Source organism: Taudactylus pleione, unplaced genomic scaffold (assembly GCF_031769625.1).
Source record: "Taudactylus pleione unplaced genomic scaffold, aTauple2 ptg000151l, whole genome shotgun sequence".
In the NCBI taxonomy this organism is placed as follows: Eukaryota; Metazoa; Chordata; class Amphibia; order Anura; family Myobatrachidae; genus Taudactylus; species Taudactylus pleione.
The window spans coordinates 4053885-4073618 of NW_028284553.1; positions in this window are offsets into that span (position 1 = coordinate 4053885).

Below are 19734 nucleotides of genomic sequence, written 5' to 3' on the forward strand. Positions count from 1 at the left end.
CCTTATAATATACACTGCAGCTGAAGTAGGACCGAACTTGGAGCACAGATTGGAGCTGGAGTGAGACCGGACTTGGAGTACAGACTGGAGCCAGAGTGGGGCCAGATTCTACAATGAGTCTAAGACAACGAGCCTAGGACATGTATCAGCAATGAAGCTCAGACAGAGTTCTGCCAGGGCAGGATACTTATACCCTGAGTCTTGCAGTGGTCAGATAGAATCCGGCCTAGCTGTCACTGGAGACTAGCGGTCAGCTGATCAGGACACATATGGTGGCATCCAGTGTCCGGAGCCAGACTTAGAGCCCCCTGAAACCAAAACCACACTCTGAACCCATCAGCAATGCTGTCAGCTGACTGGGTCCAACATAGCATTTCCCAGTGGGAAATACATGTGAACTCCAGGTCCCTGAGATCACCACCATGCCTCTTTCCTGTATGTCAAATCTCCTTTATTACCAATATGTAGAAAAGGGCCTCACATTGCTCAGAGCAAAATAATTTTCCATATGGCAATCAGTAGATGAGCATTGTATGACTACATAGATGATGAGGCCTTCTTATTACTAGAGGTTCCACAGTTTGCTTGGGTATCGTTCTAACAAGTTACTATATTTTTTTAGGATCCCAACATATCTTTAAGTTTTATGGAAGAGATAATTATGTGCTGTTATGGGTAGTAATGTGCTTTTTTAACTTTATTTTTAGTTGAATAGCATTCCAGGTAAACCATCCAGCTAGCCCCTGATAATTAAATATACAACTGTTGCATTGTAGCAGCAGTTGATAAAAATCACTGGAACAATTCAACATTGCAGAGCAGCTGAACAAAAAATCAGCTGTCTACACAATCCCCTTCACTGCTCCTTTCAGAGCAGTGAAACTTATCATTGAAGAGTCTGAATCAATAGTACTAGTGCACCTGCATGAAAAACTTGGCTTAACGTGGGCACACAAATCCATGGCGTTGTTTGGAAGGAGTTGGATATGGCTGGAGGATTCCAAAATGAACCCTCTTTGTAACCCGGGACTTCTTCCAATAGGGAAGAAGTACTGATGAAAAGATGACTGTTGTATGATATTACATTTTTTCTCCTTTATCCATAGAAATCGGAGTAACACTTACATTAGTATTCTCCCTTGTGTGCACATAAAGATTTCTTTAAACTTAGTGGACAGTTCTGATTTAAATGTAGATGTAGCACTGTTGAAGCAAAATCCTGTCTTCTGCTCTGAGCATGCTGTAGTCTGGTGATTTATTTGTGAGACTGCAACTGTGGAGAACACTACATAGACATAAAAAGTAGGATGCTGAAGGAACATCTAGGTGAAGACATTAGAAACATAAAGAAAATATTTTAAAGAGAAACATTGGCCCTCATTCAGAGCCGTACGCTCTGAGCAGAGCGCACGCTCTGAATGAGGGCCGCCCTCCATAATAATGGAGCGTCCTCCTGGACGCTCGTATAGCTGTGGGTCACCACCCACAGCCTATACGAGCGTGCAGTTTGATGGCCGCGATGGTCTTGACCATCGCGACCATCGCCACTGCGAGCCGGAGCCTGCGGTTGAGGTTTTCAACCGCAAGGCCCGGAGAGATTTTGGCTCTATCAGAGCCAAAATCACTCCCACTGACATCACTAGTGATGTCTGTGGGCCGGCTTCTGACGGTAGGCGTTCCCTTGGGAACGCCCCCATCAGGGAGGCACACCCCCGGCACGCCCACCAAAGGGGGCGTGCTGTCAATCAACATCGACAGCACGCCCCCTTTGATCAGACACTACGAGCGAAGGAAAGTCCTTCGCTCGTCGCGTCTGGCGCATGCGCACGACGGAGCTCCCGCCGTCGTGCGCATGCGCAGTGCACAACATCAACTCACTCGCGAGCGGACAGCCGCTCGCGAGTGGGTCTGAATCAGGCCCATTGTTGCAATATAAAATAGTTAAAAAGGTTTCTGTGGAATTAAATTGTGCAAACCCAACTGGACAACAAAGAATGAAGAAACTTCATTAGCTCAATTAGAAATGAAAAAAAAAAATATTCAATTTAAAAACTCTGATACCTGGCAGATTAAATGCATCTTTATAATTCTCTCCATCAAGAACATAACAAAAAATATAAGTTCTACATAAACACATTAGCAAAAATGGAAAAAGATTCATAATGTCACAAATAACATTGTAACAACAAAATAGTATCAAAAAAGCAGCCAAATATAATGTGCACAAAAATTATGTGGTAGAGTAATTATATATTAGAAGCACATGTGAGGCTACTAGAATATTAGAAATATCAGAAGAGTGGCATATTAGAATAATAGCATGTTACAAGCATGATAGACCTAGTGACCTAATCAGTCCACTTGGTCCAACCACATTCAGACTGGACTCACACTGTAACAATAAACAATTTCTGTCCCCACATGTATTTAATTGTGGGTTATGGTCAATCATTCTGTAACAAAGACTTGCCAGACTATGATTAGAATCCACAAAGTGGCGAGCCACTGGTTGTTCACTTGCACCACATGACAATACAGTGTGAATACTTGACTGGTGCATTGAAATGTGTTCTTTAAGTTAATGTTGGGTCTTACCCACATAAGAGAGCCAACAGGGGCATATAGGACCTCATCCAGAGTCGGTCGCACAGAGCGTGCGGTCGGTCTGAATGAGGTGAGGACGTCTTGAATTTTCAAGACGTCCTCCTTTGCGGTGGTAAGGCTGTGGGTTAACACCCACAGCCTTACGACCGCCTAAGGTGATGATCGCGATGGTCAAGACCATCGCGACCATCGGGGCTTACGACGAGACCCCCGGGTAGGGTCTCCCTTGTCGTAAGCCCCGGAGAGCTTTCGGCTCTGTCTGAGCCGGAAACTCTCCACTGACATCACTAGTGATGTCAGTGGGGCCGCCCCCAAATGGTAGGCGTTCCCATCGGAACGCCTCCGTTTGGGCTGCCACCCCCCCGGCCCGCCTTCCAAATGGGGCGAGCTGTCAATCAACATCGACAGCTCGCCTCCTTTGGATCGAGACCTGCTACGACTGGTGCTGTCGGTCATAGCAGGTCTCATGCATGCGCACGACGGCGCCATCGTCCGCATGCTCTGTGGGGGGCCATCGACCCGGTCCGAGCGCATCCTCGCTAACGACCAGGTCTGAATGACCCCCATAATCTGGTAGACTACAATAGAACTATTGCATGACAAATAATGGCAAATTAAGAATTTTTTACCAGAATAAGGGTGAGTAAAATCATCACCCGTGGTTAAATATCGACAAGTATTGCAAGAGCATCTAAAGCATCCATTTTTCTTCACCGACAGAAAATGTTTTTGGGGGTATTATATCAGCCTTGACAAAAATATCCTGTAGATTCCTGCCTCTGTACTAACATGACATGATGTCAGTATCAGTCAAACCCACGGTTTTATCATATTTAACAATGGACCAGTATTTTTTTAGAGGCTCTATTGAAACTGGGAGACAAGACATTAAACTTATTAACCCACGGCAATAGTGTATTTTTCTCATTACACTCATGTTTAGTCAATAAAGACATTCTGTCAATTAATATCACCTTCTCCTTGGTGGCAAACAAACTCTTGCTACTATAGCCACGTGATATAAACTTGAGGGCATCAATCTGCACCATTTCAGTATTGGTATCATCATTAATTCTCCACACCCTCAATATCTGGGAGTATGGTAAACCCAACTTCAAATTTCTGGGATGACATATATTCATATGAAGCAAAGTATTCTGCTCAGTCTTTTTAGTAAAAACTGATGTAGTTAAGACTGAACCTTTCTTGGTAATCAAGACATCCAGAAAATCAATACATTGCTGATCCATTCTGACCGTAAATTTAACAGGGCATGAAGATTTATTATGTGTGTCAAACAACTGTAAGAAAAGAACACACTCATAAAACGTCATCTCTCTAAACCTAGTATAGAACAGGATTTTTGTAGACAGAAAAACAGCTCTTGCTCGATGCCAAACATGTAAAAATGTGCATACGTGGGTGCCACCGCCAAACCCATGGCACACCCCATCAGCTGCAGGAAGTACCCGACATCAAACATAAAATTATTTTTAGTCAATACAAACTCTAAAATCTGGACACAAATTTCAACAAAACCTGACTCATATAAAGTCATAAAGTACTGAAACGTTCTTTATCACTTTCGTGGTTTGTGTGTTTTTTTACAAGGGAGTGCTGCACCTTTGGCTGCTTATTGAACCCCTCAGTTAGGGCACCCCTGCAATATCTGCTGTTTATCTGGAGTGTTAGACCCTGGAGAATTATGTATGGAGAAGTCTCATTAACCCTTCAGTCAAAGCACCCGCAAGTATTCATAATTTTACTACTTCTGCTTCTCTATGAGAATTTTTTAAGATCTCCTGTTTTAAATTTTTTGATTATCTGTGTGGATGTTTGTGTACACTTTTCTTCTTCATAATGGACATTAGTAACTGCATTTTACAGTTATTTGATAGTATCTGAAATTGTGTTGTCAGCACAAATAATTTACATTTGTTGTAAATTAATCCTGTGTGGTACCTGGATTATATATTAGCATGGCTGAGAAGCATGAACAAGGTTTACTATTCAATCCATTATTATTTGCTGTTGGGGACATTTTAAGTTACTCTGAGTCAGATGCCGATACCTTCCTGGAAAAAGAATGTATCTCTGAGAAGGCTAAAGCATTATCTGCGGACATGCTATTCAGAGACCTTATTTAATTGAAGAAGAAGTAAGTGGATTTTCAATTCCACAGTATTTCACTAAGTGTCTATTATCGAGCTAAAATGATTCCACGAGGCTTTAGAATGAAAATCTGCCCTAACATAGGTCATTATGACCCTCAGTTTTTAAAAAAAATGGGTATCTATACTAGGGGTGTGCACCGGCCACTTTTCGTGTTTTGTGTTTTGGCTTTGGATCTGGATCTTTCTTCGTGTTTTGGATCTGGATTGGTTTTGCCAAAACCACCCTTCCGTGTTTTGAGTTACGGGTTTTGTGTTTTGGATCTGTATTTTTTTGAAAAAAGCATAAAAACAGCTAAAATTACAGAATGTGTTGGTTTTTCTGCTCCTATGCTATTATTAACCTCAATAACCTTAATTTCCACTCATTTCCAGTCTATTCTGAACACCTCACACTTCACAATAGTGTTTTTATGTCCAAAAGGTTGCACCGAGGTAGCTGGATGACTATGCTAAGCGACACGAGTGGGCGGCACAAAAATGTGGCCCATCTAGGAGTGACACTGCAGTGGCAGACAGGATGGCAGTTTGAAAAACTAGGCCCCAAACTGTACATAATGCAAAGAAAAAAAAGAGGTGCAAGATGGAATTGTCCTTGGGCCCTCCCACCCACCCTTATGTTGTATAAATAGGACATGCAAACTTTAACAAACCAATCATTTCAATGCCAGGGTCTGCCACATGACTGTGGCAGAAATGATTGGTTCGTTTGGGCCCCCACAAAACAAGCTGGCAATTAATCTGTCCCTGCACAAACTGGCTCTACGGAAGCAAGATGTCGTCCTCATCCTCCTCATTCACTGATTCCTCACCCTCCTCAGTGTTGTGTACATCCTCATCCTCACAGATTGTTACTTTGTCCCCACTGGAATCCACCACCACAGGTCCCTCTGTACGTTCTGATGGCTGGTCTCCCTGGAAGAGTCGATAATTCATTTTTATGAACATCATCTTCTCCACATTTTGTGGAAGCAACCTCCTACGCTTTTCGCTGACAAGGTTCCTGGCTGCACTAAACACTCTTTCGTAGTACACACTGGAGGGGGGGCAACTCAGGTAAAATAGAACCAGTTTGTACAGGGACTCCAAATTGCCTCTTTTTCCTGCCAGTACAGGTACGGACTGTCTGACATGCCTACTTGGATGCTGTCACTGATGTAATCCTTTAACAGACAGACACACGCTTGTTGCTGCTGCTTTGAGGATGCAGGTGCAGCTACAGCCCACACAATTCACAAAGACAGAAAAAAAAGAAGATTTTTTTATTTTTTTTGGAGTGCACATTGGGGGTTACAGCACCCTTTAATGGACAAGCCAGCCGGCCCTTTACTTATGACACAGGCACATGCTTGGTGCTGCTCCTTTGTTGATGCACATGCAGCCACAGTGCACACAATTCACAAACACAGAAAATAATTCCTCCACCATTCTGTCAGTGGTGACAGTATCATATGCAGTGACAGTAGACATGTCAGAAATTGTTGACACGTCCTTCAGTTTGGACCAGATGTCCAAACCGGCCCTTGACTTATGACACAGGCGCACGCTTGGCACTGCTGCTGTGTTGATGCATGTGCGGCTACAGTGCATACATTTCGCACACAAACACAGAAAAAAAAGAATGGTTTAATTTTTGTGGAGTGCACTTTTGGTGTTACACCACTCTTTAACAGACTTATGGGACACAAACACACGCTTGGCGCTACTTTGTTGATGCATGTGCAGCCACAGTGCTAACAATTCACAAACACAGAAAATAATTTTTTTATTTTGGTTGGAGTGCACTTTGGGGGTTACTGCACCCTTTAACGGACAATCCAGCCGGCCCTTTACTTATGGGACACAGGCGCACGCTTGGCACTGCTACTTTGTTGATGCACGTGCAGCCACAGTGCAAACAATTCACAAACACAGAAAATATTTTTTTATTTTGTTTGGAGTGCACTTTGAGGGTTACAGCACCCTTTAACGGTCAAGCCAGCCGGCCATTTACTTATGACACGCTTGGCACTACTTTGTTGATGCACGTGCGGCTACTGCGCACACAATTCACAAACACAGAAAAAATTATTATTTTTTTGCACTTGGGGGGAGCACCCCTGATGGACAGAGCACCCCCTGGACAACACTACAGCACCCTTTTAGGACTGGGACACTGCACAGGACTTTGAAGTGGACACAGCCCCTATGGACAACTGACTGCACAACACTGTCCAGCCAGTCCCTATGGACTTTGGAGGAGTGGACACAGCCCATATGGACAACAGCAACACAGTACAACACAGCCAGCCCCTATGGACTTTGCAGGAGTGGACACAGCCCCTATGGACAACAGCAGCACAGCACAACACAGCCAGCCCCTATGGACTTTGGAGGAGTGTACACAGCCCCTATGGACAACAGCAGCACAGCGCAGCACAGCACAGCACAACACTACACTGCACTATACTACACAACCCAGCCAGCCCTAACTCCCACCCTCCCTCTTCACTGTCCACAGCCGAGTGAGAAAATGGCGCCGACGCGGGTACCTTATATACAATCCAAAACCCGCGAGACCCGGAAGGCGGGATGATGACGTTTTGCCTCGAATTCAGATCCGAGTCTGGCGGGAAAAGTCGAGCCTGACTCGGATCGACCTCGGATCGGGGGGGCTCGGGGGGGTTCTGATTTCAGAAATCCGAACCCGCTCACCCCTAATCTATACTCAACAAATGTTCATTCAACTTAATATTCCTTGTAATTGAGCAGAGTAAAAACAACTGGTCACTATTAAGGAGAAGAGTGTACAGCTGCCTGTCCTGTTCTCTTAAAGTGGTACAGATTGGATGGGGAAGTTGGATAATCAAACTTCCATATACAAAAGCGACATGTTGAGATTTAAGAAAGAAAAACGTAATAATGTTGAGATCGACTATGAACAGCATAATGTATATCAGCGGCTTAGTGGTGGCAGATAAAATGTACAAAAACATAATTTTTTTCATCAACGATAATCGAAAACTAAGGTCAATACTGATTATTCACAAGAATTCACTAGTAATTCAAGTGACTCTGAGCCAATTAGTAGCAGGGGTGCCCCTTTAGGGAACACCACCTGTTCAAAAACCTCAGCCCAAGGGGGAGATATACCCACAGAGGTGGACAAGTATAAAAGGCAGAAGTCATGGCAGACCGCCACTTTAGAAGAAAATGTAGTGTTGAACTACTCTTCATATGAATTGTCTAAAGCTGAGTTGCAATTTTTAAACAAGGGATTATCGTTTGTCCCCAGCAGTCCCTTCGACAATTTTTCCTGGCAGGTGGAAAAACATCATCTAAATCGTCAGCTTAAATTAAAAGAATACTTTAATAGACCTGAATCTTGAAGTACTATCACTAAGGATTGCCTGCCACCAACTTTACGCAAATTACATCCTCAGTCAAAATTTTGACCAAGTTCCCCTGGCGCCAGTATTAAGACCTACATTTGGATGCTTGATGATGAGGTCTCTAGAATATCAAATCAGTCTTGTGTGTCTCATCCAAATTTAACACCATTGGAAAGAGCAGCTATTAAGTCATTGTCTAAGAACCCTCATTTAATAATTCGCCCCACAGACAAGGGGAGGGCGGTGGTACTCCAAGATATTGGTTATTATAGATCTGAGATTCAACTGCAGTTAAATGATATTTTGACATATTGCAAACTTAATGGTGACCCTACATCTACATTTAAATCAGAACTGTTGAGCATTCTTAAAGGTTTCCTGGAGAAGAATATCATTGAAGGACCGCTATTTCTAGCTTTATTACTGGAGTTCCTGATAATTTCACTACTATATACTCTCCCCAAAGTACACAAGGGGATCAATCATCCACCAGGCCACTTAATTATTAGTGCAAGGGGATCCCTAGAACAACCATTTTCTGTTCTACCGGACTCTATTTTACAGTCACATCTGAATTTATTACTTGATACGACTATGTTGTTAAATAAATTAAATTATCTGGGTAATGTTCCGCAGGGCTCCTGGTTGGTATGTGCCGACGTAACTAGTCTGTAAACAGTCATTCCACATTATGATGGTTTGAAGTCTGTGAAAGATCTGTTGATCTGAAGTGCTTTATATGAGTCAGGTTTTGTTGAATTTTGTGTCCAGATTTTGGAGTTTGCATTAACTAAAAATAATTTTATGTTTGATGGCGGGTACTTCCTGCAACTCATGTGTTGTGCCATGGGCTCTGCAGTGGCACCCACGTATGTGAATAATCACATTTGCCATCGAGCAGGAGCTGTTTTTTTTCTGAGATTTCTTTCTCTACAAATATCCTGTTCTATACTAGACATATAGATGACATTTTTATGATTTGGCAAGGTAGTGAGAGTGTGTTTTTACAGTTGTTTGACACACATAATAAATCTTCATGCCCTGTTAAATTTATTTATTTATTATTTATTACCAGTTATTTATATAGCACACACATATTCTGCAGCACTTTACAGATAATATTTGGCCATTCACATCAGTCCCTGCCCCAGTGGAGCTTACACATGCACACTAGGGTTAATTTGTGTTGAGAGCCAAATAACCTACCAGTATATTTTTGGAGTGTGGGAGGAAACCGGAGTACCTGGAGGAAACCCATGCAAAGCACAGGGAGAATATACAAACTCTGCACAGGTAAGGCCATGGTGGGAATCAAACCCATGACCTCAGTACTGTGAGGCAGTAATGCTAACCATTACACCATCTGTGCTGCCCCAAATTTATGGTCAGAATGGATTAACAATGTATTGATTTTCGGGATGTCTTGATTACCAAGAAAGGTTCAGTCTTAATTACATCGGTTTTTACTAAAAAGACTGACCGGAATACTTTGCTTCATATGAATAGCTGCCATCCCATAAATTTGAAGTTGGGTTTACCATACTCCCAGAATTTGAGGGTGTGGAGAATTAATGATGATACCAATACTGCAATGGTGCAGATTGATGTCGTCATTGATAAGTTTGTATCACATGGTTATAGTAGCAAGAGTTTGTTTGCCACCAAGGAGATGGTGCTGTTAATTGACAGAATGTCTTTGTTGACTAAACGTGAGTGCAATGTGAAGAAGACACTATTGCCGTGGGTTAATAAGTTTAATGTCTTGTCTCCCAGTTTGTATAGAGCCTCTAAAAAATACTGGCTCATTGTTAAATATGAAAAAACCATGGGTTTGAATGATACTCACATCTTGTCATGTTATTCCAGAGGCAGGAATCTATGGGATACTTTTGTCAAGGCTGATATTTCTGATTTTGGTATAATACCCAAAAAACATTTACATGTTGACATTTAATCCCTGGTGATTCTTCATTCGCCATAATTTGACATGCAATAGTTTGATTGTGGTCTACCAGATTATATGCCCCTGTGGGTTCTCTTATATGTGTCCGACCCAGTGTAAATTTTAAGAATGCATAGATTTGTGGATTCTAATCATAGTCTGGCATGTATTCATTACAGAATGATTGATCATATCCCCAAATTAAGAAGAGGTGGATAAAGAACCATTTATTGTTACAGTGTGAGTCAAAGTGGATTCATCATCTGGACATGGTTGCACCATATGGACTGAATGAGTTACTAGGTCTATCATGCTTCTAACATGCTATAATTATAATATGCCACTATTCTGATATTTCTAATATTCTATTAGCCTCACATGTGCTTCTAATATATAATTGCTCTATCACATAATATTTGGCTGTTCTTTTGATACTATTTTGTTGTTACAATGTTATTTGTGACATTATGAATCTTTTTGCATTTTTGCTAGTGTTTATGTAGAACTTATAATTTTTGATAGGCTCTAGATGGAGAGTATCATATAGATGTATGTGGGCTTAGAAGGCATTACAGTATTGTATATTTGGCATCATATATTTGGCAATGTTTTTTCTTTGCATGTTCATTATCTGTGTATGTTTACCTGTTACCATGGTGAGGTGTTGGGATCACTGAATGATGGCGTGCTTGTTGTTGATGTTATCGGGATGTATCACCGGCCTTCTGTGTCCCATCTGGCATGCTTATTGTGCATTGGGCAGTGGGGTGTATTTAAGGTAGGAATTGTATCTGTGTGTGTATGGCTGAAGATAGTACTCAAAGTACTGAAACTTTCTTTATAACTTTTGTGGTTCAGGTGTTTTTTACAAGGGAGTGCCACACTTTTAGCTGCTTATTGAACCCCTCCAATATCTGCTGTTTATCTGCTGTTTATATATATAGATTTATATATACAGATTACTTTTTGGGTAACCTAAATGCAGATTCCAGATGGCGGCACTCGAAATAAAGGAGACTCAGTCACAGAGGTAGACCCTGAGGCATTATCATAACACTGCAGAACCTTTAAGTGCTGGTCCACTGACTGTGGATGGAATAATCCAGCTCTCTGTTAAAGGAAGTAGAGGATATTAATTTGGTCGTACATCTGGTCTCTTCTAAAAATTCTGTGTTAGTACCTGCTCAGTTATCATTCAAGCAACATGCAGTGCATATCTCCACTTTTGTGGATAGTGGAGCAGCAGGAAATTTTCTGGACATTAAGCTTGAGCAGCCACTACAAATACCATTTCTGAAATCAACTCCTGTAATTACCATTTGTGGTCTCGATTGTAATTCTCTCCTCAAAGGAAAGATCTGTTATAAATCCCATGGGAAGATTCATGCAGTCTTGAGGACTGATGAGAACTTGACTGAGGTGTGGCCTAAGGCTGAGTTGCAACCTTGAGTGCTGATGTGTACTTGGTCAGTTGCAGCATTGAGGGCTGATGTGTACTTAGCTGATTGCAGCCTTGAGGGCTGATGTGTACTTGGCTGGTTGCAGCCTTGAAGGATGATGTGTACTTGGCTGATTGCAGCCTTGAGGGATGATGTGTACTTGGCTGGTTGCAGCCTTGATGGCTGAGGCAGCAAGGATATAAATTACAAGAGTTTATTCTGACACTGCAGTGTGACAGAGACTGCAGGGATGTCAGTAACCGATAGTCCACTCAGGCGCTGAAGTGCAACTGAGACTGCCATGATGTTAATAACAGATAGTCCACTCAGACACAGACGTGCGACTGAGACTGCTGAGATGTTAGTAACAGATAACACACACAGATGCAGACATGTGGCTGAGATTGCTGAGATGTTTGTAACAGATAATCCACTTAGACACAGATGTGCAGCTGAGACTGCTAAGATGTTTGTAAGAGATAATCCATTCAGACGCAGATGTGCATCTGGGATTGCTGAGATGTTAGTTTCAGATAGTCCACTCTGATGCTGACATGCAGCTGAGACTGCTGAGATACACGCTGGACAAGAGAAACTGGAACACACACGAGGAATAATTCAATACACAGGAACCTGGAGTTACATACTGAATGCTATACCCGGCATCAGAGCAGAGAACCAGCAGTTGTGAAAAAGGAAGAGGATCCAATCAGAGCAAGGTGGAGGTGACAAAGCAGTCAAGTAGAAGGATCTAACGGAGTGGCCACCCAGTGTCCATGTCTACTGGCAACAGACATGAGAGAGCCACCAGGAGCACTGATATAGTTGAGACTCCTCCTCTTTATGAAGCTATTGGCTCTCTGCACACTGAAAACTTGGTCTTCTATCTAATATGTTATCCTTTGGTCCCTCTTATTTTGGGACACCCTTTGGTGAAGGATAACAATCCTTAACTAAGAGACAGGAGAGATCATCCAAAGAGTTAATAAGTGTTTTGCCAAATGTCTGTCCTTTTTGGCATGAGTTGTGCAACAAATGTTTGAAGGCCTGCCTTCTCAATACCAAGAATTTTCAGGATATTTTACCTCCTCACAGGGATTATGATTGTGCTATTTAATTTATGTCAGGTGCTCATCTACCAAAAGGAAGACTATATGCATTGTCAATTCCAGAAACCAAAGTTATGGATGAGTACATAAAGGAGAATCTGACAAGGGATTCATTGGATTTTCTAAATCCCCAGTAGGTTCAGAGTTTTTCTTGTGTCAAAATAGGATGGCAGTTTAAGCTCCTGCATTGATTTAGGGGCCTTAACAAGATCATGGTCTTTGATCTTGGTGTTATTCGACCAATTTAGTGAAGCCACTATCTTATCTAAAATTGATCTGCAAGGTGCCTACAATCTCATCCGCGTTAAAGAAGGCAATAAGTGGAAAACTGCATTTAATACTCAATCCGGACATGATAAGTACTTGGTTATGTGCTTTGGCCTTTCTAATGCATCTGCAGTTTTCTGAATTTAATCATTGATGTTCTACGTGAATTTCTGGTAGTATTTGTGGTAGTTAAACTGAATGATATTCTAATTTACTCACTGGATTTGGAGCAACATAGATGTCATGTCAAGGACAGTTGAAAGTTTGTGAATACCATGCAGTATGTCAAGCTTGAAAAATGCGAATTTGAAGTGAAATAAATCTCCTGGCTTATGGAATTTTTTATGGATCTGAGTAAACTTCAATCCATTATCAACTGGGTAAAGCCCATGAATCTGAAAGGCATCAAAAGGTTTCTAGGCTTTGAGAATTACTATAGTAGGTTCATCCATTATTTTTCTGTACTGGCTGCTCCAATCACTACTTTGACAAAAAATGGAGCTGATTATGCCAAGTTGGCCCCACAAGCTATACATGCTTTACTTTTTGTGGTTGAGGTAGATGCCTCAAATGTCGGTGTGGGAGCCATTCTCTCTCAAATGAATCCTATGGATAATAAATTACATCTGTGTCCAATTTTCTTTGGCAGAGACAAATTATGATGTAGGAATTCAAGAGCTGTTGGCTGTCAAATGGCCCTCAAAGATTAGAGACACTGGCTGGAGGGGGCTAAACATACCATTACAGTCATCACTGACCATTAGAATCTGCTATACATTGAAATAGCTTAGATATTAAACCCCAGACAGGCACTTTGGGCTCTATTCTTTACTCAATTCAATTTTGTCATTACATATAGACCCGGTTCTAAAAACATCAAAGCAGATGCCTTGTCATGCAGTTTCATTCATGAACTTGAGACAGTGGTGTCCAAGATGTTGAGTTTTTCCTGCAACATCTATTCTTGCTGGCTTAAGCCAAGATATTTCCACTCAGATTCAATCTATGCAAGCACAAGATCCAGCAAAAACTCCAGAAGGATGTTTGTACTGTATGTACCTGAATGTATGAGGGGTTCCACTTTCTCAGAATTCTAAGCCAATAAGGTGTGGACATCCTAGTAATTCAAGGACATTTGAGTTGTTGTCCCATTCAGTCTGGTGGCCCACCATTACTCAGGATGTCAAAGAATTTGTTCAAGTGAGTGAAATTTGCGCTGAGAATAAAAGTCCTTGAAAACTTCCTGCTGGACAACTTTTGCCTTTAGCTGTTCCCACCAAACCATGATTGCATATTTCAATGGATTTTATTGTTGAATTGCTGAGATCTTCTGGTTGTAATACCATTTGGGTGGTGGTCGACCACTTCAGCAAGATGGCTCATTTTGTCCCACTGACCAAGCTTCCTTCTGCCAAACAATTAACGTCATTGGTTATCAAGCATATCTTTAAGATGCATCGCTTGCCGGTGGACATTGTGTCTGATAGCAGTGTCCAGTTCATTGGCTAGTTTTGGAAATCAGTTTGTTCAGCACTAGGAATTAAAGTAAGGGCCTGCTTTAGCACGGATCAATAGTTGCATACAGCACATGCATATGCATCCCAGTACACATATGGGAAGGCACCACTGCAGAAAGAATGCAAACCCATTGTAGTGTGTGAGGATTTGGGGGTGTTGATGGGATGGGGGGTCAGTGAAATGCAGACATGTCAGTGTGTCTGATCACCATTACAGGGGAATGCATAATTTCTCACTGCGTGCAGGAAACCTATCAATTTCTGAGTAATGTCTGCCTTGTGTAATTGTGTCTGTGGCACCTTTGTTACATGATGGTACCAATGTTTTCACAGACTTGCAAGGTATTAGAGATGTGAGACAGTGGAAGTGTGTGTCTTTTTATTGGCCTGTGACGGCATTGCAATTGCAGACATTAGCATATTTTCATAGCAGAATTGTGTGAGTGATTGCTACCACGATCACACCGGTGGTCCTTGCTGAATTAGTCCCTGAGTTTGTTGTCTAGATATGGTCATTCTCCGGACACATAATACCAATTTTTTTACCTCTCCAATGCAAGCTTGTGCCGAGGTCCATTTGTGCTGTGCATCACTTCCTGATAGCACAGAGGTCTGCTCACATTGCACATCACTTCCGGCTGGTGCTGAGGTCTGACTGCGCTGCATCTGTCTTGTCCACTCACTGTCCTGTCATGAAGATGGCTCTCTGCAGTCCCATGCTCACAGCATGTCTCCAGAGCATGGTGGTACACAAGATGCAAGCCAGAGTTCCCTTCAAGACCACAGTATGGGCGTATACATGCTGAAGTTACAGCTCTGTGCTGAGCTCCCTGGTACTCAGTATTAAAATTGCCCCAGGACCTGATTCAGCATGGATCACAACTGCAATAACATACACAGTCGACTGATTGTTGCTTACTGCACATGCATAATCATTCTGTAGCAGTGCGCATGCACAAACAATGATCTGCTATCATACTGCGATAAAACAGAGCATGAAAAGCCATCACAGAGTGAATGACAGACCGAGAGCATTTGGGGGTGGTGCCGGGGGGTGGCCAGAGTAATGCAGGTGTATCTGTCCATTTAAGCGCCACTACATGGGTGTGCATAAATTAGCCACAGCAAGAGCATATGCAAATCGAGTATTCACTGCACTACCTTGTGAAGGCTTCTAAGTAGCAAAAAAGTTTGCTGACAGAAAAAACAGTTGCCAGTCTCAAAGAAGGTGATTGAGTTTGGCTCTCTACACAAAATCTGTGGTTGAGTGCAATATGGAAGGAATTGATATTCTGATGATATCAATTCCTTCCATATTTCTTAATTGAAACCACTCATACTCAATTGGTTTAATTCTGAACTTCCAAAGGCACCCAAAGTCCAGACTCATTGTGGAGTTGTGTACAAAGTGGCAAATATTATGGACTCTAGAATCTGTTATTGATGTCTGCAATACTTAATTGACTGAAAGGGCTACAGCACTGAATAATGTTCCTGGACATTTGCCTATGATGTCCACACTCCTCAGTTGATATGAGCATTCCATGCCAAGTTTCCACGAAAACCTAACAGGTGTCCTGGGGCTACCTGTCAAATGGGGTGTGCTGTCATGCACCGGACACTTAAAACCTCTTTCTTACCTCTCCAGTGCCTGTCCAGTCTAATGATAAGGCCCTGTCATGCTGTGTATCACTCCTGATATCACATCACTCCTGGTTGGTGCAGAGGTCTGTCTGTGCTGCTCCTGTCATGTCCACTCAGTGTCCGGTCGCTGAGCATGAAGATAGAGAAGGGCAATAATTGATGTTTTACATACACTGATGGCCATTTCTGCTGTGTGGAATGGAAGCCTACGTGTCAATCAATAAAGGGCAAAGGGCTTAGCAGAAACCCTTACTCCACCATTGATTTTGTTAGCCATTAATGATTGATGGCCTTCCAAAAGGCATAGTGAAGGATTCAAATTCTGTATCCACAAGAAATGGAAAAATATAAATAGAGGTTTTGTGAATTTTCAGATCATGTCTAAGCAGCCCTAATGGAACATATGAAACCATAAGCATTTTTGGCCCTCATTCAGAGCCGTACGCTCTGAGCAGAGCGCACGCTCTGAATGAGGGCCGGGCTCCATTTTCATCAAGCGTCCTCCTGGACGCTCGTATAGCTGTGGGTCTGAATCAGGCCCTTTGTCTATAGAATTTATTATCTTTTTTAAAATGTATTAACTATCAGGGTTTGGATGAGCAAAACTGGCCGCCTTAAGGGGAGGAGGGCAACAAAATGGTACTTTAACGCAGGTCGAAGAGGGGACAGCGCACAGGAGTTTGGTTTGGGAGGTGCAGAGTCGGCTATAGGCATGTGGGGTAGTGGCAGCAGCAGTGCTGCAGAGCAGTGGCAGTGGTGCAGTGCAAAGGGGGCATCAGTGGGTGACAGAGGGTGGAAGAGGGGATAGAACACAGGAGGTTGGGTTGCATACCCCCCAACTGTCCTGCTTCCAGTGGGACAGTCCCATTTTTCTGGGACTGTCCCGCCCGCGGGCCACAATGTCCTGCAGTGGGGGGGGAGTTGGTCAGAGCCCAAACCGCTGCTGTGCATAGCAGAGCAGCAGGTGGGCAGGAGGAGAACAGATGCCATGAGCATCTGTTCTCTGTGTAGGGAGAGTCTGGGGGCTGCCCAGCATCTCGGAGAGTGCTGGGTACACCCCAAAGTGATGAAAATGGGAAGCTATGAGGCTCCGCCCCTTTTGCAGCAAGTGGGTGTGCAGGAGGAGAACAGATGCCGTGCGCATGCGCACGGCATCTGTTTTCTTGTGTAGGGAGAGCCTGGGGGCTGCCCAGCGTCTCGTAGAGTGCTGGGCATGCCCCAAAAGTGACAAAAAAGAGTGAAGCCGCGAGGCTCCACCGCTTTTAGAGCATACCATGCCCACTTTCCAGGCGCACACGCCGAAGGCTCATGCGCCAAAGGTGGACAACCTGTCCCTCCTCAACAACTTTAAACTTTGGGAGGTATGGGTTTGGGAGGTGCAGAGTGTGAGACAGCTGTAGGCATAAGGGGTAGCGGCAGCAGCAGTGGTGCAGAGCAGTGGCAGCAGTGCAAAGGGGGCATCAGTAGGTGACAAAGGGCTCACTGGTAGTGTGTATACACCTGAGAAAATCAAATCAATAAGTCACAGATGGATGAATGCAGCAGTGAGATTGGCACATTTATGTTAAAAATTGAGTGTGTAAAAAAAAAAAAGCGTAGCAACCCCAGAAAACAACCAGCCCCTAGCTTTGGAGCCCCAGTACTGGTTCTGCTAAATACAAGGTACAAATGACATAGGGGTCCCCTGTATTAAGCACAACCAGCACCAGGCTTTTGAGAACCTGTCCTGGTTGCCAAAATATGGATGACAAATGACGTAGGGGTCCCCCGTATTTAGTGAAACCAGCACAGGGTTCTGGAAATACAGGGGAAAAAATGCATAGGGCCCCCCCTGTATTTCCCTTAAACAGCACCAGACTCCTTCTAGTGGGGGGGTGATGCCACAGCCAGAGGAGCCCTTTAACTGAGCCCCCCAGCCACAGCATCGCCCCTGACTGCTTGTCAACCCAGTGCGGGGATCCCTGGGGAGTTGGGACCCCCCAATAAAGGGTACCCCCTCCTCAGGGCACCCCAGGCCTAGGCTGATAGCCCAGGGCTATCCCCAGCACCCCTGGGCGGTGGGTGCCAGGTTGATTATGCATAGAGTGGTGCATAAGAAAATCTCAATATTAATGGACGTGTTCCTGTGATTAACAGCAGATTCAGCACTCTCACAGAAAGAGATTGCTGTCACTCACAAAATGGTGGAGCTGCTAATTCACAGAATTGTGTTCTCATTGGAATACACACATGCAGTCTGTGCAACTGAGGTCAAAGCAGAGAATAGAGCTGTGCAGATGGGATAAAAGTGTTGTGGATTGGGGAGGAGACACAGCAGCGTGGATAGGTGAGACACAAAGGTGTGTAGAGAAGAGAAGGTTAAGCAGTACAGAGGGGGGGTTGCAAAAGTAATGCAGATGGGTGGAAGACAGTGGTGTGGATGGAGAAAACAGAGTGGCTCGGTTTGGGGGGACAGCAACCTGGATGGGGAAGCAAGTGGCATGGACATGGGAAGAAAGGCAAAGACAGATTGGTGTGGATAAGGGAATACAGACTAGCACAAATAGGAGAAAAAACAACAGTAGGGAATGGGGAAGACAGACTAGTGCAGGTGGGAGGAGGAGACAGAGTTGCACAGTTTGGGGGGACAGAGTGGTGCAGATGGAGGAAGAAAGAGTGCCACAGAGGATACAAAGACAGCAGCGTGGCTTAAGGGAAGGCAGTGGTGCAGAAGGAAACAGAGTGGCATGGATGCAGGGTGGTGCAGATGGAGAAAGACAGATTGTTGTGGATGAGAGAACACAGAGTACCATAGTTCAGAGACCACACAGCAGTAGGGATTGGGAAGACAGATTGGTGTGGATGGGGAGGAAGACAGAGTGGTGGTGGTGGTGGTGGGAGACAGAGTTGCATGGTAGGGGGACTAGAGTAGTGCAGATAGAGGAAGAAAGAGTGCCACAGATGAGAGAAAGACAGCAACCTGGCTGTGGAGAAGGAACGGATGCAGGGCGGTGCAGCTGGGGAAAAACATTGATGCAGATGAGGGAACACTGGGCCTGATTCAGACCCGGTCGCAAGCGCTGTGCGCTCGCAACCGGGTCGATGGTAGGCCAGTACGCATGTGCACGATGGAGCCAGCTCCATCGTGCGCATGCACGAGACCCACAGTCTATCACAGTTGGGAGACCACACAGCAGTAGGGATTGGGGAATATATAGCAGAATGGAGGCATATAAGGGAATAAAGTGCACATGCATAGAGTATGATATTTTTTAAAATAAGGGAGCTGAATGTGTATTTTAAATGTGATAAATGTATGCAGTGAGAAGGATGTTGGAAGCCAGTGAGATTGTTTTGGTGATCAAATGTGAAGATTGTGGGCCCTGTATTTAGCACAACCAGTTTTGGGGCTCCAAAGCCCGGTGCTGGTTATTTTTTAAGGGATGCGGCCACGCCATTAAACATATATTTTTTTTTTTTAAATTCAGGCAGCCAGTACTGGTTGTGCTTAAATGCCGGGGACAAATGACACTGAGGTCCCCCATTTTTAAGCATAACCAGCACCGTGCTAGTCAGAACGTGCCCTGGTTGCCAAAATATGGGGACAAATGACATAGGGGTCCCCCTTAAGTTGTGCAACCAGCACTTGCATCTGATCCAGTCCTGGTTCTGGAAATACAGGGGAAATAAA